This window comes from Peromyscus californicus, unplaced genomic scaffold (assembly GCF_007827085.1).
Source record: "Peromyscus californicus insignis strain IS unplaced genomic scaffold, ASM782708v3 Scaffold_10__1_contigs__length_136768540, whole genome shotgun sequence".
Taxonomy (NCBI): domain Eukaryota; kingdom Metazoa; phylum Chordata; class Mammalia; order Rodentia; family Cricetidae; genus Peromyscus; species Peromyscus californicus.
The window spans coordinates 84,436,457-84,462,562 of record NW_026294391.1 but is presented as its reverse complement, the minus strand read 5'-3'; the positions used below and the strand labels follow the sequence as shown (position 1 = coordinate 84,462,562).

Here is a 26,106-nt window from a genome sequence, read left to right as displayed (position 1 = left end):
GCTTCCTGCTAAATGATGAACCAGTAGTCATTCCAGATGTGGTCACTAGGTGGTACTGATCTCCAACTTCTGCCTTTCTTCAATAAAAGATATTATTTATGAAAGTGAAAGAAATGCCTTATTCAGAGTTGCTTTGCATTACAAGATGTGCAAGAATGTGTAAAACAAAATGGTGACTGAATTTTTTATTTAATGGTTTTCTTCTTTTCTCTAATTCCACAATGTAAGTCCTGGTGACAAAGGTGACACTCTACCATGAAGGCTGACTTGGAGTCAGAGCAGAGAGGAGAATGAGTTTGGGCATTTGCTGCAATGGTGAAGTTTCACAGGACAAGTATAGAAGAAGACTTTTTAAACATGCCCAACTGCAGGGTAGTGGGCTTCCACACAAGATTTCCCCAAGGATGAACCGGGTCATGGAACGTTTCCTGCCTCTTGTGTCTGGCTAACATCTCTCAATAACTTCTCCTTCCACTCTTCCTTGACTGAAGTTCTTAGTCCTCCAGTCTCAGCTGAAACATCACTTCCTGTGGGGCATCTTCCCAACACACTCCAATGACCCTAGGAACTTCAAAGCTCTAACACTAACTCCACCAACTTCACCACTTTAAGACAAATATTTTTGTTTCAAAAGAGTTCAGTGAATGGAAGCTCCTAACTCCTCATGCCTGTGGCCTCACACAATGGAAGATTCTGAAACTTTCAAGTATCTGAAGGTTGGTCCTAGGTTTTGGCTCTTCTACTTTTGAGAGGGACTACTGGGTCACAGATCAAGTAAGCAATGGACGTCTAGTTTAGTCCATACAAGACAACTGGGAATGTTTGTGGGGGAAGCTATTGGAAGTGAAGAGGACTATGGGTTGATGCCTTCTCTTCTCTGAAGAGAGTTTGGCAGAGCAAAGCTCATTGAAATGTTCTAGATAGAATAAACTTGAGCACGCTAAACACTTTAATTTGTAGCAGATACTCTTAAAAAAACATTTCCAAGATATTGAAGTTTTGAAGATAGGAAAAAACATTACAAACAAGAAAAGATTTTAAATCCTACATATACTTTCTAATTAACTGCAGGTATAACAAGACACTGAGTTATAGTTGAAATTATGTAACATTGAATTCCTTTCCCCCCTGCACTATCAGCATACTGCTTTTCTTTTCACAGAATAGACAGAGAAGAGAGAAGATAGATAGACAGACAGACAGACAGACAGACAGATAGAAATAGTTTCACGTCAAAGCATGGCTGATTAAGTCATCTCTGTAATCTCAAAGACATTTCATATTTAATCAAAGCCCACCAAAGAATCTGAGAGAAGGAATTTCTTAGATAGAAAAGCGTGCTCTCAGTCATTGGCAAAGCCCAAATTTCTGACTCTAAAATCCTCAATCTTCCCACTCCTTCACTCTGAGTTGCCTTGATTGTGGGACATACTTTTATGGTCTTTGTTTCATAATATTAATAGACACTGATTTTCAGTTTAAACAGTAGTGAAAAGGCCTTCACAGATGGAGTAGTAAATGCAAGTAACTAGCAACCCCACAACCCAGTGACAAACACAGTTAATTTTGAAGTCTCCTTTCTGATGCTTGGAAACTCTTTACTACTTTTAATATAGTGTGATGATTTGGGGGTAACTCTGTCTTGATTTGTACCACTGTAAATCATATTACATTACCTTCTACATTTCTTTGGGAGCCTGCTTTTCCTTGTAAGGAATTCCTTCTCTGAGAGGACTGGGAATCACTCCATCGAGGATGGAGAGTGGCTCATGTGGCAGTACACGGTTGCTAGAGGAAGAGCTGTCATTTTCTTCAACAGTGTGGCCATTACTACATTGCCCATGCTCTTGTAAATAATGTCCCACTCATCCTTGTGCAAGCAAAGTGAAGTAAACTCAGTAGGTCACAAAAATAAGACGTAAAGATAGGAAACTGTATTTCTTTCTTCTCCTGTTGCTGTGATAAAGTATCCCTGGCAAAAACAAGGGTTTATTTGGCTCACAATTCCAGATTCTATTCCATTACGACAGGAAAGTCAAGACAACAGGACCTGAATCAGCTAGTCACATTACAAGCACAGTTCACATTAGAGAGCAATGGATTAATTCATGCATGCCAATACTCAGCTCACTTTCTCTACTTTTACATAGGCAATGATCCCCCGCCTAGAGAATGGTGCCACCCACAATAAGCGGTTCTTTCCACTTTATTTTTATTTATTTATTTATTTATTTATTTATTTATTTATTTTGGTTTTTTGAGACAGGGTTTCTCTGTGTAGCTTTGCACCTTTCCTGGATCTGGCTCTGTAGACCAGGCTGGCCTCGAACTCACAGAGATCCGCCTGCCTCTGCCTCCCAAGTGCTGGGATTAAAGGCGTGCGCCACCACCGCCCGGCTCTTTCCACTTTAATTAATGGAATAAAGTCACCTCTTCACAGACACACCCACAGGCAACCTAATCTAGACAATCTCTCATTGAGACTCACATTCCAGGCAGTTCTTGATTGTATCAAATTGACAGCTAAAACCATCACAGAGGGAAGAAAAAAACATTTCAGCAGAAGAGAGAGGTATATGAGACAGGGAGAAAAATGACAAAATTCAATATATTTATGCATGTGAAATTGTCAAATAAAATAACTAAACAAATAAGGGAAATTTCAAACTATAGGGGCAAAAGCAAGATGAGACTGGGGGGTGTTGGTAACTGACAACAGGAGAACACAACAGAACTTGACTTGTGACAGAATGTTTATGTCTCTATTATGGTACTGGTTTGCCAGCTCTACTCACTTCTCAAACTTATATATCCCCAAAGCCTGAATTTAGATAAATGCAGCACAGTTAAGACCAATTCAGAGTTGAAGAGTCTGGTACAACACACAGGAGAACACTTATCAGAAGCCACAGGAAACATTTAAAAATAGCTAAGACCAAAAGTGATCACATTTGGTCATTTCCATTCACTCTTGTGCAAACTCTCTCTGTGTGCAAAACCAACATTAAAAAATCAGTACCTTTCATATATTCCAATAATAAACATGCTGTGAAAGAAAATAAGGAAATGATGCCATTCACAACAGCCTCAAAACAAAGAAAATACCTAGGAATAGATTTAACCATGTGGTGAGATTATATCTGTGTTCTCACAAATAAAGCTTACCTGAAGATCAGAGGGTGGAGCTAGCCACTAGTTAGCCATAGAGGCCAGGCAGTGGTGGCACACACCTTTAATCCCAGTCCTTGAGATCTCATGCCTTTAATCGCAGCACTAGGGAAGTTGAGACAGGAAGTGATATGGCTGGGTGAAGAAAGGAATATAAGGCAGGAGAAGACAGGAGTTCGACCCTTTTGGCTGAGGATTTTGTAGTGGTAAGAGCTAGTGGCTGGCTGCTCTGCTTCTCTGATCTTTCAGCTTTCACACTGATATCTGACTCTGGGTTTTTATTATTAACACCAATTAGGATTCATGCTACATAACCAAGTTGATGAAAGACCTCTACAATAAAAACTCTAAAACACTCAAGAGAAAAATTGAAGAATACATTAAAATATGAAGAGACCTCCCATGCTCAAGAACTGGCAAAATTAATATTTTGAAAATGACTGTTATATTAAAAATGATGTACAAGTTCATAACAATACCAAACAAAATTTCTATGGCATGGCTCATAGAACTGGAGAAAACAATCCTAAAATTTATTTTGACAAACAAAAGGCTCCAAACAGTCAAAGGAATCCTTCCCAGAGAGACCACTGCTGGAGGTATCCCAGTGTCTGATCTCAAACTGTACTACAGAGCCATAGTAACAAAAACAGCAGGTGGTGACACAACAAAGTACACTTAGACCAATAGAATAGACAGAGGACTAAAAAGCAAACCTGCCTAGCTATAGCAACCTCACCTCATTTTTTTACAAAGTTATAAAAAATATACATAGGGGAAAAATACCTTCTATCTCTCACTTTATACAAAAACTACTTAAAATGAGTCAAAGCCTTTAATGTAAGATTTTAAACCTTAAAAATTTTAAGAGGAAAACATACAGAAAACAATTCAAGATATAGGTGTAAACAAGGGCTTTCTGAAATATTCCAATAATTCGAGAAATAATAACAAGGATTGGCAGAAGGGATTGCATCCAATTGAAAAGCATCTGCAAAGAAATCAGAACAATTAACAGAGCCAAGGCCAACCTACAGAATGGAATGAATTCTTTGCTACTGACACATCTGACAGAATAAATGAATATTTACAGTGTCTACAGAGCTATAAAAATCAACAAGTAGACTAATTAGATGAGCAAATAATTATCAATGAAGAAGTGTTGAACACACTTATAACTATCCATAAAATTCAAACTGAAGCTACATAAAGATTCCAACTCATCCTAGTCAGAATATCTATCACAAAGAAAACAAATAAGAGAGAATCCTTCTGTGTGCGTGAGGGGGAGAGGGAACACACACACAGCTGTTAGGAATGTAAATTAATCGACCTGCTAGGGAAACCAGTGTAGAAGCTCCTGTAAACAGTGAAGTTAGGACTGCTATATGATTCAGCTATATCATTCCTGGGAGTATATGTCCAAAGAAAATATGTGAGCATATTACAAAATGTCTGCACATTTATGTTTATTATAGCAGCATCTGTAGTAGTCAAGTTATGGAATCATTGACCTAAGTGTCTGTCAGTAGAGGAATGGATAAAGAAAATGCGATATATATACACAATGGAGTTCTGTTTGGCCATGAAGAATGACATTATGACATTTGCAGTAAAACTGATGGAACTGGAAATGACATTAAGTGAAATACACCAAGCTGAAAAATGCAAATAATGCTTGTTCACTGTCATATGTAGTTCCTAGATCTTATTTAAGTGTGTACAAGATAAATTTTATACATAGTGCAAAAACAGAACTTATTAGTTCTATTTGAGAAAAGGAAGGAGAGTCACAGGAGGGGAAGGAAGAGAGACTAGAAGAGTATGGTGGGCTATGGTCAAAGTACATTATGTACTTGAATGAAAATATCATTATGAAACCCACCACTATGTATGATGAATAGGCTCCAATAAAAATAATAAATGAAATTACTTTTCATGACGTTTAATATAAATAAAGCATGTGGTAAAGCAAATTCTTAATAATGATTAAAATATTAGTGAATTAATGTATTAGTGGAATAGAAGTAATATAAAGGATTCAAGAGGGAAAGAAAATTTATAAAAATGCCAGAAAGGTAAAACCAGAAGATTCACCAAAAAAGCAGGAAAATAAAAGTACAAGATGGCAAAAAGAATGCAAATACATAAGATATCATACTATTTATAAACTAATTTATCTAGGTTTTTTAAAAGCGGTGCATAATTGACTTTTAAGTCCAGTTACATGCAATTTATAAGAGTCTCAACTAAAATTCAATAACACACAGAGAAAAAAACCATATATATGTAGTAAGCAAGATTTACAACTGAAATATAACAACATAGAAATGTTTAAAGTAAAGAGACAGAAAAAGACATGCTGGGAAAATTTGTGGAAATCTACTGTAGCTATATATTTTTATCAGAAAAAAATGGCCTTTAAGGCAAAAGACATTATTAAGGAAAATGTGGCTCAGAACAGAATGCTGAAAGGTAGAATTCTCTAGAAAAGTATCTCAGTTTTATGCTTTTATGCCTCCTAAAAACACAGCTTCAAAATCTACAGCAAAGAATCAACAAATTACAAAAAGAAATTGGCAAATGTACCATTACAGTAAGAGTTCTTAACATTCCTCTCTCGGTAATTGATAGATCAAGTAGGCAAGAAAAAACAGTAAAGATACAGAAGGTTTGAAAAACAAAACTAACAAGCTTGATTTAATGGATTGGATTCTACAATGAAAATTGGAGAAATAAAATGCTCCTCAAGTATCTTGCAAATGAAGTGGTTATAAAAATTGGCATTGCAGTGGTCCCTAAGACAAGAGTTAAAATATTCACCAGCTAATTCTAAAGTATGCAGTCAGCCTTCTGTCTACAGATTCCAGAAACCTAATCACCACAGATCAAAATATTCAAAATAAAGTTGCATCTATATTGAGCACTTACAGAACTCTTGTTGTTATTCCCTTAACCATGCAGTGCATCAACTATTTACATCGTGTTTATATTATACCAAGTATTGTAAATAACCTAAAATGATTTAAAGTAAACAAGGACAAATTCCCTGTAGATACCAAGAGGCAAAACACACCTATAAAATTAATTCTCTTAGAATTAAATTTTAAGAGGGTGCCTAAAAACCGTACCTCAACAGAAGTAATAGATCCCACAGGTGAGAAAATGCGAGTTATTTGATATGTGTCATTGAAACAAAGCTTTCCCATTTATCTTTCCCATCTAGCATTTTGCCCCATATCCCTTTCTGGAGGTGTGTAGTGTAAACCATCTCACTTTAGCCCCTTTAACCATATAAGCAGAAAACAAACACAGTGCTCCATGTCTGTGCATCAGGACATATGATCAGCGATTGTGTCAGGCAGTATGTACCAGTCCATCATGACTAAGAACACAACAAAGAGTCTTTTACATTTTGCTTCACTCATGACTTGTTACCTTGTAACAGGATAAGTAGTACTTCATCATTAGAATAAAGGTACACAAGAAAATGAAGGGGGAAAGTCTAAACTTTCAGCCTTTTGCATTTTATCTTTCTTGTGTCCTCCCACAGCCCTTCTTTCAGCTATAATTTTAAAAGCCAACCAAACCATTTATTTTCTACTTTTTGATGAAAAAAAAAGTCCATGTGATTGATAGGCTTACCCTTTACAAGGTCTTGCTTGAGTTATTTCTAACAGCCCAACACTTTCCATTTCTGCGTGTATGTGTTCTACATTAAAAGTAATCCACATATGGCAATGTGGAGTCTATTAAGTAGATGAGTGGAGGGGTAAATCCTGTTACTTAGCAATCATACTTCAGGCATCTTCCAAATAGAGCAACTTCTACCACCCCATCTAACCACAATGGCTTCTTGCCCAGACCAAAACATGAGAAGAGACTTTTTCATTGTTCTGTAGAGAATACATAGGACAGATTCAGAGTAACATGAAACTGAGTGTCAAACAGGGAGTAATTTTAGATGAAAAGGATCTTTGTATGGCTCCAAGTGATGCTGACAGTAGATTCCATTTGCTCATACTTAGGGAAATGTGTCAGATAAATATGCAGTCACTGTCCCAAAGTCACACACATACTATACAGAAGGAAAAAACAACTTCTAGTTTTCAGAAAAGAGTATTTTTCTACTCTACCACACCATAGGACAAGAGGGACTTAATATTGAGGTTTTCGTATTTGAGTAAGGACATAGAGCTTTGTATACTAAAGAAATAGATCCTAATCTCATTTTTTCATGTTATGAACAGGCTATTATTAACCACTGTGCATAGAATAGTTCATAGATTCTAAGATGTGATTTCAAAAAAATGTAGTACCTCAGTCATAGGTATCTTACCACTATAGTAGGAAAAATTTTGTCTTTGTTAGTAACGCCTAAAATAACATATTTCTTAAGAGTGATGGCATATGAATTTCAATGAAGCAAGGTTCTCCACCTTTCAGAGCCTCAGTTTCCTCATCTGTAGAATGGAACTTTTGTGAAGTTAAAGGGAGATAAGACTACTACTATTGCAGTAATCCCAGTGCCTGACACATAAAGAACAGTACCCAGAGTTGGGGGAGCATGGTAGCTGTGCACTGAGCCTTGGCATTCCTCACAGTGCATTTGGCCCCTTAAGTCTTTCCCTCTTCTTTCCCAAGCAGACCAGAGAACGTGACTGCAAACTGGTACTGAATGTTTTCCATCTGTATTTGGCAACGTGATATGCCTTGGCTGAGGGGGGGGGGCGGTTTCTTTTCTTTTTTTTCTTTTCAGCATTTGTCCTGTGGAAAATCACATAAAATTTCCAAAACTACATACATAATCACAGTGATTATACTAGTGCTTCAAATACAAAATTCTTAAAACCTGCTGTGTTGCAAGGGAAACTCCTCAGGACAGAATGGCGAGATCAAAGATTCACAGGCTCAAAAAAAAAAAAAGACATTTTTCTATTGAACAAAGTCTTGGCAATTTTCTCACGGCATGAAATGTTACTCAGTTACAAATAAGAACACAAGATCCCTATGTGTTATTTCTCAATAAAATAAATTTTAAAAAATTCTATGCTACTGCTAAACATATGAAAGAGAAAATTTAAGCTGCAATTCTTATAACATTGAAATTTATAATTATTCATATTGTGAGAGTAAAAAAGATTTTTAAAAATTTTCAGAGGTAGCAGGTATGGTGGTGCATGTCTTTAATCTCTCCCAGCATGTGAAAGACAAAGGCAAAAGGATCTCTGTGAGTTCAAGTCCAATCTAGTCTGAACAGTTTGTTCCAAGTCAGCCAGCAGTATGTAGTGACACCCTGTCTCAAAAAAAGAGTTTTCTCTTTTTAAGGTAATTCTCATTCATGTGGGACATTAAAAGTACAGACCAAGGGTCCGCAGAGACTGCTTGGTGCTTAAGGGCAATTGTTCCTTTTGCAGAAGACCTGAATTCTGTTCTCAACACCTAAGAGGCATCTGTAATTCTAACTCAGGGGCTCAGCCACCCTCTTCTGGACTCTAAAGGTACTGCATGCATGCAATGCATGCACATCCATGAAGACACACTATTCCTACATGTAAAATTAAAAAAAGAAACAAATGCACAGACCTGTATTTAAAAAAAACCATAAGTAATCCCCAATCACATTCATTGATAAGCAGTTTTCATACTTTGTTGCATCCTAACACAAACAGAAGCAATCACACATATGCACATATATGTATAGTTGCATATGTATTTTATGTAACTAGAAAAATACTGGACGCCTACCTGGTATTATGTATTCATACTTGACCTTTACATTATAACATATAGAATGAGGCTAATATCTCTTATTCTTTTGTTAGTAAACAATTTGTATGTGACCCTAAATTAATTCTTATTCTATATGAATCTTCAAGTAATGAGTGCTGTATTTATTTATGAAATACACAGTATTTTTATGCATTTGGTTCTGTTTTTTTTTTCAATTACATCCTGTCAATGTATATGTCAATCCTTTTTACTTATTTTAGCATGAAAAATAGCAGACTCTCTTACAGGTTTTGCGTACATGCTTAGTTTGGGTTGATTGTCCTCTTACCCTGGCTTCTCCATCACTTCCCTGATTTAATCTGTGTTTGAACTCTTCCACTCAAGGTATTTCCCCTTCCCCTTTCCTATCAAATGTGCTCCATAACCCTTCTCACCTGTCTCCCTTAATGCCTCTTTTTCCCCTCATTGGGCCCCTTTTCTCATTTCAGGGCATCTCCATGTACTCACTCAAAAATAAATATGCATACACAAAAATTAAAAGCAACCAATTCAATACTGCATCTTCACAGAACCTTGTTATCTAAGGTCAGGCATTACATCCCTTCCAGTCTGAGGCCATTTGTTCATTTTGCTTGAAAGGATTAATATTAAAGAATAATATTTATTGAGCACTTAGAGCCCAATATCTTACTATATCCCTTAAATGCATTTTCTCATTTAATTTTGAAGTATAATTTAATCAGAATTTTTGCCATTATAGCAGCTATTTAAAAGATTATTAATGGATATGAAGGAAGTTAAGAAATTTGCCAAAGATTATGTGCTGTGGATATCACTCTGTATAAATAAAATGCTGTTTGGCCAGTAGCCAGGCAGGAAGTATAGGCGGGACAAGCAGAGAAGAGAATTCTGGGAACAGGAAGGCAGAGAGTCAGGAGACACTGCCAGCCACCTCCATGAGAAGATGCTAAGATACTGGTAAGCCATGAGCCACGTGGCAACTTTTAGATTAATAGAAATGGGTTAATTTAAGATGTAAGAACTAGATAGCTAGAAGCCTGAGCCATTAGGCCAAACAATTTAAATAATATAAGTGTCTGTGTGTTTATTTTATAAGTGAGCTGTCAGACTGCCGGGGCTTGGTGGGACCCGGAGACAAAACTCCAGCTACAATTATGCAACTAGAAAATAGTAGCATCCAAGGCCAAACTCTCCTAACCAGTTATATTGCATGTGGCTTAGTCTAAGAGGTGAGGCCAGCGTGCAGGCAGTGACTCATCCAGTATCCTATGCTCTATTGTGGTTTGTTTCTCTGTTCTATTTCTTCTTTCTCGAGCTTATTAAAAATGGTTTTCTAAAGTTCTTGAATTAGAAAGTAGAGTGACAGGCCAGAGACAGCTCACTGATCTTCCAGACGACTTGAGTTTGATTCTGAGCACCCATATCAAGCAAGTGACACTTGCGTTAACTCTATCTCTAGGGGATCTGACACTCTCTTCTGGCTTCCAAGGGCACTACATTTATAAAGCATATACCCACTTACAGCCATACACAAATACACACAACTTTAAAATTATAATTTGATACTTTTTTAAAAGAAGAAAGCAGAATGATCCAGGAAGAAAGTCATGTAGAGCAGATAGTGTGGTTTTTTCAATTTTTTCCCCCAGATTTCTCAGACAACTTATTCCACAACTTGAAGATGGCAACTAAACTAATACATTGTATAGATTTGTGTTTCATTTCTTGTTACTTTTCCATTCCACTGCTAACAGTTTGGCTCTTTGTTTTATGTCAAAATCTTTTTTATAATGGAATGTAGTCATGACTGGGAGAGCAAAAATTTGTTAAAGGCATACTACATGCCAAATTTTCTTATTTCCTTCCCACAGCTCTGTGGGAATGGTATCAATTTTCCTCGTTTTACAGTGGTCAAATTCAGGATCAGAGACAGTGAGTTAGTTTTCCAAAGTCATACACGGGTAGAAAGAAGGACGGGTTAGCAAGATGGCTCAGCAGGTAAAGGCACCTGCTGCCAAGTCTGACCATCTGAGTTCAATCCCCAAGACACATATGGTGGAAGGAGAGAACAAACTCCTGCAAGTTTTTCTCTGACCTCTAGTTTCACGCAGGAAGGAGAAGAAATCAATACGTGTAAGAGTAGTAGTAGTAGTAATAATAATAATAACAACGAGGAGGAGGAGGAGGAGGAGGAGGAGGAGGAGGAGGAGGAGGAGAAGGAGGAGGAGGAGGAGAATCAGAAGAAGAGGAAGAGGAAGAAGAAGTCATTTCTCCAGTCTCTCACTTTCCCTGGAGGATACTGAGCACCCCCCCCCACACACCTTTTAGAAGATTACTTTCTAGGGCTTGAGTTAGGATTACTTTAGCTCACTTACTATTTGTAGGTCCATGGATCCCCTCATTAATAGCTCTTTCAGGTGATGCGGAAGATAAAAGAGGGGAAATATCACTTTTTGTGCCAGGAGACCTGTGGGTAGGGCCATGTGAAGAGATCCTGAAGTGGTGAGTAAGGTCAGGTGACAGCTTAGTATTTGAAAATCTGGGAAGGTCATCTTGAAAGTAGAAGTGAATATCAAAGTCACTCTATATCATAGGAATTTTGTCCCACCCCCTTTAACCATGAAAACAAATATTCAAGGAAGTGAATAATAGTTTCTTCCTGACATACAGTTTAATCTACTAGAACCAGATCACCAACATTGTAAATTACAGATCAGGGACACTAAGCATGGACTTGTTCTAAAAGAAAGTCCCACTGTGTCTTATGGCCTCATGAGCTTTGAATGTACTTTGTCTAATCTCCCAATAGATTGGCAATTACTTCACCCTAGTGGATTCTTCAAACATTTAGAATTAATAACCACAGACATTTCTCTTAATAATAAAAACCAACATTCTATTAAAACACTCGCACAGGATTTTTTGTTTATGGTATCTTAGCTTAAATTAGGTAGTTGTTAATAATTATTTAGGGTTGTAATTTCAATAACTGTATCAGTTATAAGGGCAGAAAAAACGACCAAGAATTCTCAAAAAAATAGGTATTTTTGTCAAGATTTAGCATCATGGTCAAAATTAGTGTAATAACCATAACATGTAAAGTCAAGGTAAAAATCTCATTCATTCTGTAGTTGGAGATCATATCATACAATAAAACTATGGGAAAAAAACTAAAGAAAAGTGGACTTATTTGCATGTATTGCAGACATGAAAGTGAACATATAGCTTGATATGCTTCCAGTGTAGGTCTATTATTGAACAATTATTATTTCAGTTTCAAATGGTAAGTGAGCCATCGACTATATGGTCATTTTTTTATAGTGAGACTTGTTTTTAACCACCAAAAGGCAGGTAAATGGTAACTTTGAGTTTTTATGATGTTTTATTCTGAATACACCTATGAAACAATACCCCAAATACTATAGCAAAAGAAATACAAATAAAAGTTTTAAGATTTCATGAGTCAAAGAGAAAAAGAGTAGATTATTGTATCATTGCTGAAGACTTCCTCAGAGGCGAAGTAGTCGTCTTCTGGAAGCTGAGCTTTATGCTTTGGTCTGGCTCCTGGTTTTTTACTACTTGATTGACCTCAGCAAAGATGCCTTTTCTTGAGTGTGTGTGTGTGTGTGTGTGTGTGTGTGTGTGTGTGTGTGTGTGTTCATGTGTGTGTTCATGTGTGTGTAGATGTATATGTGTGTGCAGGTGTCTATGCACATGTGTACACTTGATTGTGGATGCAAGAGAACATTGAGTGTGGTGCCTCAAGTGATATCCACCTTTTATTTGGGGGGAGGGTTGGCAAGGTCTTTTACTGGCCTAGAACTCCTCAAGTAGGCTAGCCTGGCTAGCCACCAAGCCCCAGAGATCTACCTGTCTCTGTAGCTAGAATTTTTCCTGCCTTGCCCACAGTCAGGACAAACCTCTCTCACTCGCCAGTCCCACAGTCGCTCAGACCCAACCAAGTAAACACAGAGACTTATATTGCTTACAAACTGTATGGCCGTGGCAGGTTTCTTGCTACTGTTCTTATATCTTACATTAACCCATTTCTATAAATCTATACCTTGCCACATGGCTCGTGGCTTACTGACATCTTCACATGCTGCTTGTCAGGGCTGCGGCTGGCAGTGTCTCCCCCACTCAGCCTTCCATTTCCCAGAATTCTCCTCTCTCCTTGTCCCGCCTATACTTCCTGCCTGGCCACTGGCCAATCCGTGTTTTATTTATACAGAATGATATCCACAGCATGTCTCTGCTTCCCCAGCCTCCCCACTGCTGTGATTCTAAGCACACCCCACCCCATCTGGCTTTTTTTAAAAACATGAGTTCTGGGGTTTAACAGCAGGTCCTCATGCTTGAAAAACAACACTTTACTGACCAAGCCATTGCCACAGCTCAATCACTTTGTTCTGGCTTGCTTGCATGTTTCTTTCTTCCTTTTTATATTGTTAAAATTTTAAGTTGGTGTAGAAAATAACAGATTTCATTATGACATTTTGATGCATGTATATCATTGTTCCTTGCTCATATTCATCCCCCCACCCCAGTCCCCTCCTTCGTCCTTCCTACCCACTCTGTCTAACCCCCTCCTTTCCCCTATAGTTTTCCTGAACTTTGTGGTCACCTTTATTATAAGTTTTGACACTAGATATAGCAGACAAGAATCCACAAACCTTGCTGAAGAATCCGTTAGATAGAAATAAATTGAACAGGACTTGGTGTGGTAGCATACACCTTTAATCCCAGCACTCATTCGAAGAGGCAGAGACAGGTGATCTCTGTGAGCTCAAGGTCCAGCAGGGTTATATAGTAAGACCTTGTGTCAAACAAACAAACAAAAATTAAATTGAACAAGTATTTTTGGCATCAATTATGGTTCAGTCATAATGAATTTTTATTCATTTATTTTTCTTCAAAAGCCCTTTCACCTAAACACAGTGCTTGGTTTCTGGGATTACTTCATTCTTGGGGGTGTGATTTGAACAATTTACATATTCTATTTTCTTTTGTTGTTGTTGTTGTTCAACGTCTTCTTTGAGTATGATTTGAATAAGAACTTTTTTCTGCTTCAAGTCAGAGATCCTTTCCCAAGCACACAAGAACCTATTGGTTATATTTTATTTTTTTTATATTAACCAAGAATCATTTTCCTTTGTTCTTTTACAAGGCAAGATACTCATTTTTAAAAAAAGGTCAGTAGTTTGGCTGGAGAAACCATTACTTCTGTATTAGTTATCTTTCTATTGCTGTGAGAAAACACCATGAGCAAGGCAACCTGTAGAAGGGAGGGTTTATTTGGGGCCTACAGTTCCAGAGGGTTAAGAGTCCATCACAATTAAGGTAGGGAAATGTGGCAGAAAGCTCTAGGTAGGGCAGCAGGAACAGATGAGAGCTCATATTTTGAACCATAAACAGAAAACAAAGAGAGTGAAAGGGTTGGGGGGAATGGTAGGAAGCTTTTGAAACCTCAAAGCTCACCCCAATGGCTCACTTCCTCTAGCAAAGCCACGCCCCTTAAGCCTCCCCACACAGTCCTACCAACTAAGAAGCAAGCACTCAAACACCTGGACATTCTACCTACTGATCCCCTTAGTCTTGTGGCCATATCATAATGCAAAAGTCTTTCACAGTCTCCACACTGTTTAAAAGTTCATTCTCTTCTGAGATTAAGTCCAGGTTTTATCTACCATTGGAATGTATTGTACCTCTAAAGCATCATAACTACACTCTGAATTACATTTTAAAAGTAATGCTAATTCTTAGGATAATTTTTGTGATATCAAAAAGTGTGTTTGGGCATTTACAATTTAATTATATTTTAACTTGACTTAAGACATACTGAGCAAGCTCAATATATTTTTAAAATTATAGGGACTTATATACTTAATGAGAACCTTATGACATTTCTCTACAGAGCTTTGTTGCTTAATTTTGCTTTAGTTCATGCATAGCATTGATCCATAAATCAAAAGGTAAAAAATATAAATCTTCCATAATTTACTTTAGAACGAATACATGCTTCCTATAATAAACAAAATGAATGCCATTTAGTCATTTTCTATTGTTAGGGTGTATTTGTCATTTGCATTTGGAATAGATCTAGCTTATTTATGAGTTCACCTCCTTTGTGCCTCTGAAATGTGTATGGATCCTTGTTAAGCTTTCATGAATAAACCATGGTGTCCTGTTTGATGGGTGTGTGCATTAGTGCTTGTGTGTGTGTGTGTGTGTGTGTGTGTGTGTGTGTGTGTGTGTATGTGTGTTTATGTGTCCCTAGAATGCTTCTCTATGCCTCTCTATACCCTATTTACTGATATTCTTTGGGTTCCCACTACCCTCCAATAAATTTACATTGGTGGTAAAGCCAAAAATTGGCATTTAGGTTGATGAATTTTATTGTTTCCACACTCTTGTGCACATCCTTAATGCTTTCCTTAGGGTACATTTCAAGACATGGAATTGCTATCTCAAATGGTATACACATGTTTAATTTAATTCCCCTCCTGCTACCCAGAAAGGTTGTACCAATTTAAAGTCCATAAACTGGAATTAAGTGGGAAAAAAGCCCCAGGGAAGTGAGGAGTATGGCTGTACTGTGTCCTGTTAGAAAGTGCAGCCCTTAGATAGCATTGAGCAAAAGCATAGAGCCACAAAAATAACCGTGAATACACCTCAGAGTGATCAGTAGTGAAAGGCAACAGTAAACCTAACTACATTATAAAGCAGCATGGGGATAATTAATCAAACGACCTCAGGATTGGGAGTCACCAGCCCTGCAGCATAGTTCTAATTTGGTGAAGAGCACATAAAACTGATATGAAATCCTTTTACCCACACCATTATGACAAATCAACTATAACTCCAAATCAGCACCACATTTAACCAAAATCCATACCAATTTTTCACCTTCCCATCTCCTCAAAAGAACAGTATTGCTCTGTCAGCTGATCACTGGGGTATTCTCATTCCTGGGATACTCATTGCTAAGAATTCCTTGATAAACATCCTTGAACTTTGCAAGATGCTACAGATGCTTCTTCTGAGAGTTGCACACCCATCCTGAAAAGCATACGTAGTTACTCTCCTAGTTTTGGGACCAAGGGACAGAGAGATGAAAACAAATGGTTAGGTAGGTATTGTTGATTCTGAGGCTAGTCTTGGCCTCACTTGGCCCCTAAGTAAAACCACTGAATTGTATAAGACTTATGTAAGGACTGACCCAGTACTGATGCAGAAAACAAACAGTTCCAAATACTCTGCCTGCTTTAGATTCTGCAAAGAGTTATTTATTTTCTTATTTCAGTTTTTATCTCTTTTTTAGCAGACAGAGTTTGGCACAGCAAAGCCTCTCTAAAAACACTATGACTCAGCCAGTTGCTGTAGAAAGAAGGCTGGAAAAGCAGGTTTGTACCATTAAATTGCAAGAGAATTTAATGAGTAGATATAGGCATTGCATGATGCTATTTGGTTGTAAAAACTATACTTTTACATTACTTCAGATATTCCTAAAGTAATTCAGTTCTTTATACTTGCCATGAACATTTTTCATATGTTAACTACTACATATTGTCTTATAATTTATAATTTAAAATAATGGTCAATATTTCAAAGGAGGAAAAGTACCATGATAAGCTGGGTTTCATATTTAGTTCGCTCTAACCTTTTTTTTCCAAGTAAAATTTCAGTGAAGATGCCATGTTTTATTCTGGTTTTGATAGATACACTATCACTTAAGATATCTCCACTCAGGACTCCACTCAGGACATAAGTGAATTCTAGCCTGACTATCTTTAGGATTTTGAAGGTATAACAGCAATAATTTATCTCAGACACAGTCATCAGTACTCCAGTGTTTGAACTGCTGTTCAAAGCCATTATCCTAACTGCAATGGAGCAGAGACACAAAAAGTTATAGGAAAGATCATTGAACTCATGCATCTGAGGATGTAAAAAAGAATGTAGCTACAACATGATGATCAACCAATCCCTTTATTTTGGTGGTTAAGGAAACAGGAGCTGAGTTCAGTGATGGTTGAAGATAGAGCTGATTTATAGATAAGGAAAATGAGTTATCAAAATGGGAAGCAGCACTTTGAATCTCTCTCAACAACAGACAAATATTTTCAACTACTCCTTAAATAGACACCCAAGTTGCCTTTAATGTTGCATCACCACACCTATGTAGTCCCATACACATTCCCCTATTTGGTAATATGAAAAGATCTGTGAGATATCCAGCCTGGAGTTTCTGCTGATTCATTGAGCATGTGTATTTTTGATATGACTAAGCACTTACATATTGCTCTCTAGTTTCAGCTCCTCTCAAGTCTGCGCAGGCCCCCACAGCTCTAAAAACACATGGCGTTAGTTAGCATTCTAGTTTTTGTCTATAATGTGATATTTCCTTGGAAGGTAGAAATTTTAAGTAAAGCAGACTTAAAAATGCATCAAACTTAATTTGGTGGTATTTCTAAGGGGTTTATAAACTATCATTTAACAGTTAGCTAGCCATGTGTTTTCACGCCAGGATCATGGTAACCTTTTTTCTTTTTTTTTTTTTTTTTCTACAGTGAAAAAAAAAGAGTAAAACTTTTTGTTTTTAAATGAAGAAATGTACCAAGTGAATCACCATCATTTCCTGAATAATCCATGCTACTTGCTGATAAGAAATGTCAAATTTATCACTTTCTAAAAGCTTCTTGGGACTGAATTTTGATTCTGTTCCACTAAACCATATATCAGATTTTCTCCCAATCTTATCTTGTTTTAATATTGTTGCTTCATAAAACATTTTCGTAGCTAAAAAACATTGTTTTCCCCACTATTTCCTCTCAGGTGGTCTAGAGTAACAACAGCAACAACAAATGTAGCTAACATTGAGTATTTGCTGTGTATCTAATATTTCCCCACATTAGCATATTTAATCCTTAACTACATATAATGAAGCAGACAATATTCTTATGCCCATTTGAAAAGACAAGAAACTTCAGGCACAGAATACTCAACTGGCTTGATATGGAATCAAGCCTCAAGCCTACACATTACTGCAGTAAGTCTGTGCTAACCACTGTTATATGAAGATGGACTGTACAGAATACTTAAAATCAGAACATTTTGACCAATAATTGAATTTTTTCAACCTAACACCAAGTTTCCCCTCCACATCTCTTCCTAGATCTCCCCAACTCTCCATCCTTCCAACTCGGTGCCTTCTTTGTCTCCCTCTCTTTAGAAAACAAACAGACAAATAAAAATGGAAAGCACCACAATAAAACAAAATAGGCAAACAAAAAGGCAAAGAAAAAAAGCAATAGAAACACACACAACAACAACAAATTAATAAATAAATAATTAAATAAAAAACACAAAATCAGAAACCATGATATACAAGCAAAAGACCAGAATGGGGAATGCTCAAAAAAATATGAAACAAAACAAAATAACCCTTCAAAAATACCATTGAGTTCATTTATGGTTGGCCATCTACTGCTGGGCATGGGACCTGCCCTTAAGTGTGGTTTGTATCCACAATGAGACTCCATTGGCGAGAATTAATTTTTCATTTGAGTGGTTATCAACTGGACATAGCTTCTGGATGATGAATGGGAGCCTGTGTCCACTTCTCTCAGCACTGAGACCCCATCTGACACAGACCTAAGCAGGCCCTGTGCATGCTGCTACAGTCTCTGTGAGTTCATACGTGTGTCAGTCCTGCTATATCTAGAAGACCCTGCTCCCTTGGTGTCCTCCATCCCTTCTGGCTCTTAAACAATCTTTCTGCTCCTTCTTCTTCAGGGTTCTCTGAGCCCTGAGGGGAGAGATTAATCAAGACATCCCATTTAGGACCAAGTGTTCCAAGATTTCTCACTCCTTGCACATTGTCCAATTTGGGGTTTGTTATTTATTTTTTACCCTTGATGGAAAACTACTTCTCTCTGATGATCCACTAGGAAATATAAAGGGGACCAATAAGGGAGAAGATAAGTATCACCAAGGAACACACACACACACACACACACACACACACACACACACACACACACACACACACACATGTGCACGAATAAACGTGTCAGAATAATAAAAAAAATAGCTTTTGTGGGAAATGGAAGTCAGGGGAAAAGAGCATAATTCTTATTCAGTCTACTATGTGCTAGACAATACTAATGATATGGCCAGTTTCACCCCCAGTAGCTATCTATTATGGATACTAAAATAAATTTTTCTGAGATGAAAGAATGTAACTTTTCTTTATTTACAAAACAAGTATTTTTATGAAACACTGTATACAGAATTATGCCAATTCTGGTGTGGGTTTTTTGTTTGTTTTGAGATAAAATCTTGCTAATGTAGCCCTGGATGACCTGGAAGTCATTACATAGCCCAAGCTGGCCTTGAATTTATGATCCTTCTTCCTTTGCTTCTGAGTGCTGGGATTATAGGTATGTGCCCAACCCAGCTTAATCTGTTTTAAATAATATAAATGAGAAGAAGAAGATGGTTATTCAGTTTTATTTGCTTATTTGATAACTAGCAAATATACATTTCTTTCTTTTTCATTTATCCAACAAATAGTTGCTGTATACCACACAAGTGAAAGGAACATCCAGAATAAATCATATCTCAACCAGTATCTTTTTCTTCTAATCAGCAGATCCTGCTATTCAACAACAACATAACAGACATTGACATATAAGACCAGGCAACTCAAGTTACAATCTTAACAGTCAGCGAGTTTTGATGGCTTACCATCTAAGTGTTTCGTGTGCTGGAGCAGAGGGATAGACCAGAGTTTGGAAATTAGGTAGGCACGGGTTAAAATTTCTCTTCTGACACTTACTTTATCTAAGGTGTGTTAACTTGCCACATTTACTTAGCATCTCTAAGGCTTAATTTCCTGATCTGCACAAGGAGATTGTGATCTCGGTTTCCAAGGGAAAGCAATGAATACAGCGTCTCCGAACACTCTGTCTGAAAATTCAGTGCTTCTTCACACTTACCCACTGTTCTAATTAGGTCTCTGTCTCTGTGATAAACCAACCATAACCAAAAGCAACCTGGGAAAGAAAGGGTTTATTTCACCTCACAGATTCTAATCTATCATTAACAGGGCAGGAACTCAAGGCAGGAACCTGGAGGCAGAAGCTGAAGCAGAGACCATGGGGGAGTGCTGCTTACTGGCTTGCTCAGCCTCCTTTCTTCTAGACCCCAAGGTAACCTGCCCAAGCATGACAGCACCCACAGTGCACTGGGCTCTTCCATATCAATTATCAGTCAAAGAAATGCCTCAGAGGCCTGCCCACAAGCCAAGTTGACAGGGGCATTTACTCAATTGAGGTTCCCTCTTCTCAGATGACGAGTTTGTGTTGGGTTAACGGAAAACTAACACATCCACTCTATTTCCCCTCTTTCTTAGTGGAAAATACTCTAATCCAACAGCATTAACTATATCATACAGAACATTCAGAAATGTAAGAGAAAATAAAAATCCAATATATTTTGGTATTATGGATATGACCCAATGAAATTTATGTGTAATAGGAGTTGGCTAGAAGAATTCATAGTGCTTTATCTAACACATTCAAACTTTCTGTATTAGAATGATGCACATGTATTCCTTGGATGATTCTAGTGCTCTTTGAACCACAGAATGCTAAGATAAAGCAGAAACATAACATGTAATGATGGTCTTCAGGAGAGATAGGAGAGCAAGGGTCAGGAACTCTGTCCAGACCCCAGTTCCTAAGTATTACATGGTGTAGGACAAAGCACTTGAAAGTTTTCAGAAACGTTGAAGAGATAAGTGAATTCTTTCTTAGAAAAGAAGTAAAATCTCTGTTATGTTCAAGAAATCAATTTTGTTGTTGTTGGTTTTGTTTTTTTTATTTTTTGAGACAGGGTTTCTCTGTGCAGTTTGGTGCCTGTCCTGGATCTCACTCTGTACACCAGGCTGGCCTCGAACTCACAGAGATCCACCTGGCTCTGCCTCCTGAGTGCTGGGATTAAAGGCATGCGCCACCACCGCCCGGCTCAAGAAATCAATTTTATAAGATATAGGTTTTGAGCCAATGGTTGGTAAAGGTACTTACTGCCAAGTCTGATGACCTGAGTTCAGTCCCTGGGACCTCTATGGTGGAAAGAGAGAAATGACTCATAAATGTCATCTGCTACTTGCACATATCCGCTGTGGCCTGCTCATGCCTACACATGTATCACAGCACACATACAATAAATAAATATGTGTAACAAACATTTTAAAGAAAGAAAGACAGGCTTTGAAAGACTCCTTTACATAATTGACACATTCAGTTAACTCAGCAAGCCTCTGGGATTGAGACTATTCCGAAAGACAGTTGGTTGTAAGACAGCAATGTTCAGTAACTATGCATTACATATGCATACACAAATATATGCATCGTTTATATCTCTACTTCTGTTTACAAGAATTATGTGCATATATTTCTGTTGCTTTACTCCTTCCCTTCTGATTTTTTTTTTTTTTTGGTCTCAAGGTATAGGCCCTCCTCAAAAAGTTTAAGCTTGGTGTGTAGGTAAATATCTAAAATCATACTTGAATTGAATTGTTTGTCAGTTCTGCTTGTACTGACCCTGATGCTAAGGCTTTTGTGACAGGGAGCAGATCTGCTGAATGTTAATGGATGCTATTGTGACTGTCTGGAACAACTGTACATTCCATTCCAGAGATGTAATCATGACAACAAGGTGTCCAAACAGACAATACTCCAAGGCCTTATCCCCTATTAAAATGGTATGGCATATTTTTCTTAGACTAAGACTTTTTTTTTTCCTTCTCTTTCTGTTTTGTAACAAATTGAATTTTAGAAGTAGCTGATGGGCAAGTTTTTTTCATTGGATTTGTTAGTGAGGATCTATTGACAATTCTAGAACACTACACCACCCCTCAAATCAGTGGTTCTCAACCTGTGGGTCATGCCCTCTTCGGCAAACCTCTATCTCCAAAAATATTTACCTTACGATTCATAACACTAGCAAAATTATAGTTATGAAATAGTAACAAAAATTTTACAGTTGGGGGAGTCACCATAACATGAAGAACTGTATTAAAGAGCCACAGCATTAGGAAGGTTGAGAAGCACTGTCTTAGATGTTGATTAAGTTCTCCATCTGAACTGAAGGCAGTCAATGCATGATGTGAAATAATCATGGAGAAAGAAGCCATTTAATTCCTGATTTCTATTTCAAACACAAAAGCCATTCTTTCCATATTTCAAAAGAAATTCAAAGGCATCATCTGCAGGCATTAGGCTCCAAAGTCATTTACCTATGCAATAACATCTCCAGGTAACACCCCATCTTGTTTTCAGAATTTTGAAACGCAACAGACAACTGGCATCTGCTGTTTCTGAGCAGTCCTTGACTAGGATAGGCTCTTTCATGAGGAGAGCAAGTGTCCAGGTTTCACCAGGTGAGAGCCTTTGTAAACAGCCCTTCCCATTGCCTACCAATGCAAGAAGAGGTGATATTTGGTTATCTTCTGTTGCATAATAAACCACTCTAAGCATGGAGGCTGAAAACATCAACAGTTTGTTATAGCTCCTGTCATGATAGTGTTTTTGCCTGGGTGTTTTGTTTTGTTTTTGCTTTAGGTGATATCAGTTGAGGTTGTGGGATGGTCAAAATATCAAAACCACTTTTTAAACATAACCAGAAGGTGATATAGACTGTTGGCTATAAACTCAGCTGAAGTTGACATCAGGGACATTCCTTTCCCCCATGTGGGCCCCTGAACAACTGCTTGCTTAGATTCCAAAAATGAACATTGCAAGAGGCAAGTAAAAGCTTGGAATGTAACATTACTTCTGCCTCATTTTGTTGCTCTCAAACAAACACTAGACCAATCCAAATGCCAGGAAAAGGCAAATAAATTTCTTTTCTGGGTGAAATGGAAGCAAAACTACATTCAAAGGACATGCAAAGTGGGAGAATTGTTGCTGTTGCCCTTGAAACACACTCCATCTACCACAGGCAATAGTAGGAAGCACTTTATCTGCCAGTGCCCTAGAAAGACCCTCACGATTCACTTCAAATTTCTGCCTTTTCTCTCCACCCCAAAGTTATCGAGCTTTCCTCTCTCCTACACATGTATGTTCTGTTGAGGATTATTGAATGGCACATTATTTATTTTATGTAAAAGTCATCTCTGTAATGGAAGGAAAGGAGCCTAGTTGGCTGAGGTAATAATAACATTCTTAGAAACCTTAGCCCATGCCAGACATTTTGCATAGATTGCTCATATTCTCCTTGAAAACAAATCCTGTAAGAAAGGCATCATAGTTCCTCTTCCCTGTAACATAAAGGCTGTGCTGACATGAGGAGATTTGGTAATGGGTTCCCAGCACGGCAATGTGGCTCAGCCCAGGTCTGAGAAGCACCAAAATACATTCACCTTCAAAAAGGACAAGTTCGTTAAGAGAGTTCAGACCAAGAAAATGAATGCAAAATTTCATGATGGAGTTAGGTCAGCACTGAAAACAAGTTCTTGAATGGTGTGTAAAATACAGCAAATACAAACCACTGTCAAAGCCTAAGAAGTGTGTTAAATGTTCACAAAAGACAGTGAAGGACTCCGTCATATAATGTGTAGACCATGTGCCTGTGAACTTGAAGTCTGTGCAAAGTGTGGAAAGAAAGAAGTTCTCATTATTCCCTTCAACGAAGACCCGAGACTTCAGCAAATTCTGAAAATCAAGGTACTTGAAATATTTTCTCTTAGGTTTTTGTTGTGTTTTATTTATTTTTGGTGATTTTTCTCACATAGGATATATTAGTATTTTGTTTATATACAAAATTCAACATGAAATATGGAGAAAGTACAAAGATATTCACTACTCTCCTGATCGTATATACCTGAAGGTGAACTGATAAAATGGCTAGAAGCCTATAAAACTCAAAACCAGGGAAATGCAGGGCTTTGTGTAAAGAGTAGAGCATTCTTTGTCAATGCAGCTTTGAATCTCTGGTCTCACATTTACATGCTACATAGTATGCTACAAATATGTAACTTATCTAAGCCTGTCACAGTTTGGGTACTATAAAAGGATATAAAATCAAATGTTCTCTTTGTAATTCTTCTATTCCTGTTCTTTAGTTCAGGTAGCATGTATTTATACTTTCTATTGACATTGTCGTCATCATCATTCATCATCATCATCATCATCATCATCATCATCATCATCATCATCTTCATGTTGTAATCTGGGCAGCATGGCCAGTAAGTATAAAATAACTAGTCCTTGAATTCTGAAAACGTATTTAATAGATGAAGATGGTGAGAGAGAGAATCCTCTTACTCTCTTCCACTAGGTCCTTGACAACAGGAAAATTACTCACTTATAAATCTGAGATTGATAATTGACACTTAGATTATGGTACCTTTCTTTTTTTGGAGTTTCACATTTATTTCAATGGTTCAGCAAATAGATACACACATATATGCATCTACATACATGTCATATATACATACATGGAGATTGACAGAAAGAAAACATGGTAAAACAATAAAATTGGGAACCTAGGTACAGAGTGTGGAAAAGTTCATTGCACACCTGGCTACTTTTAAACACAGGACACAGATTTCAATAATCACGTGAAGCTAGCCTACACTGTCTACAAGTAGAAACACAGGCAAAGAAAAATTCAGAACAATGGAATTCTGGGAAGGATAGGCTTATGAGGGAGAACCTCACAGGAGCGTCTGATACTGCAAGTATCTCTACTTGAGTATAAATGTTGGATTTTTTTCTAGGTATTAATGATATAGTCCACACATTTTTTTCTGAGTATATACTCCCAAACTGGGCTGGGGAAGGCAAAAACAATGGGATGAAGTATATAAAAATATGTTTGAAGGAAAATCACTATACATGATTTATATTTGTATGTGTGTGTGTGTTTGTGTCTGTCTCTCTGTCTCTGTCTCTGTCTCTGTCTCTGTCTCTGTCTCTCTCTCTCTCTCTCTCTGTGTGTGTGTGTGTGTGTGTGTGTGTGTGTTTGTGTGTAAATAAGCTTGTTTTGTAAGATGTAAGGGGGCTTTTGCTAAGAAAGTCAGACCTGAGGTCAGTCTATAGAAATGTACTTGCTGTGAGAATCATCTTAGTTTTCCATGAGATAGTTCTGATATAATCACCAATTCTCAACACTGGATAGTTTGACATTAGGTAATATGTTTTTTCTCAACAATTTCTAAATCTTATACAACATGCCACAGTAAGTATTTTCACACATATTCTGTATATGCAGCTTAAATTTTACCACAAAAACCTGAAGGTTTGTTATTCTAATGTTACAGATAATTTCTGTTGCTCATGAGCTCGTTCTGCTTCTTTTGAACAGCCTTTCTGACTCCCGCATGAGGATGTCAGCGTGTCTGTTGAGCCCTCTGACGCTGACTGTGCTGTCAGGCCACCGGAATGTCTCCGTCTCATCATGTGAGTCAGTCTCAGCATCCAAATCCTTATCACTGCCGTCCTTCCTTTTGCACCCTCCCCTCTGCTTAGAACCTTGATTTTCAGAATTTGCTGAAGTCCCGGGGTCTTCGTTGAAGGGAATAATGAGAACTTCTTTCTTTCCACACTTTGCACAGACTTCAAGTTCACAGGCACATGGTCTACACGTTATATGACGGAGTCCTTCACTGTCTTTTGTGAACATTTAACACACTTCTTAGGCTTTGACAGTGGTTTGTATTTGCTGTATTTTACACACCATTCAAGAACTTGTTTTCAGTGCTGACCTAACTCCATCATGAAATTTTGCATTCATTTTCTTGGTCTGAACTCTCTTAACGAACTTGTCCTTTTTGAAGGTGAATGTATTTTGGTGCTTCTCAGACCTGGGCTGAGCCACATTGCCGTGCTGGGAACCCATTACCAAATCTCCTCATGTCAGCACAGCCTTTATGTTACAGGGAAGAGGTTACAGACGGGGTTCAAAAATTGTTAATATTCTTTTTCACATTTTAAAATTACTTGTGTGTGTCTATCTCTCAGTCTGAGCATGTGCATGTATGTGTGGAACTTTTAAGTGGCATGGTGAATATTTGGAGGTTAGAGTACAACTTGCAAGGGTCAGTTCTCTCTCTGTACAGTGTGGGTTCTAGGGATGGAATTCAGGCCATCAGACTTTACAGCAAGTTCCTTTACC

At 37.6% G+C, this 26,106-nt stretch overlaps 2 pseudogenes; one reads left to right on the top strand and one right to left on the bottom strand.

Moving 5' to 3' along the window:
• Positions 1-23,288: 23,288 nt before the first annotated feature.
• On the top strand, positions 23,289-23,541 carry LOC128117143 (uncharacterized protein C9orf85 homolog; annotated as a pseudogene).
• A 1,725-nt stretch (positions 23,542-25,266) lies between these two features.
• LOC128117136 (uncharacterized protein C9orf85 homolog) lies at positions 25,267-25,830 on the bottom strand (annotated as a pseudogene).
• Between the last annotated feature and the right edge of the window lie 276 nt (positions 25,831-26,106).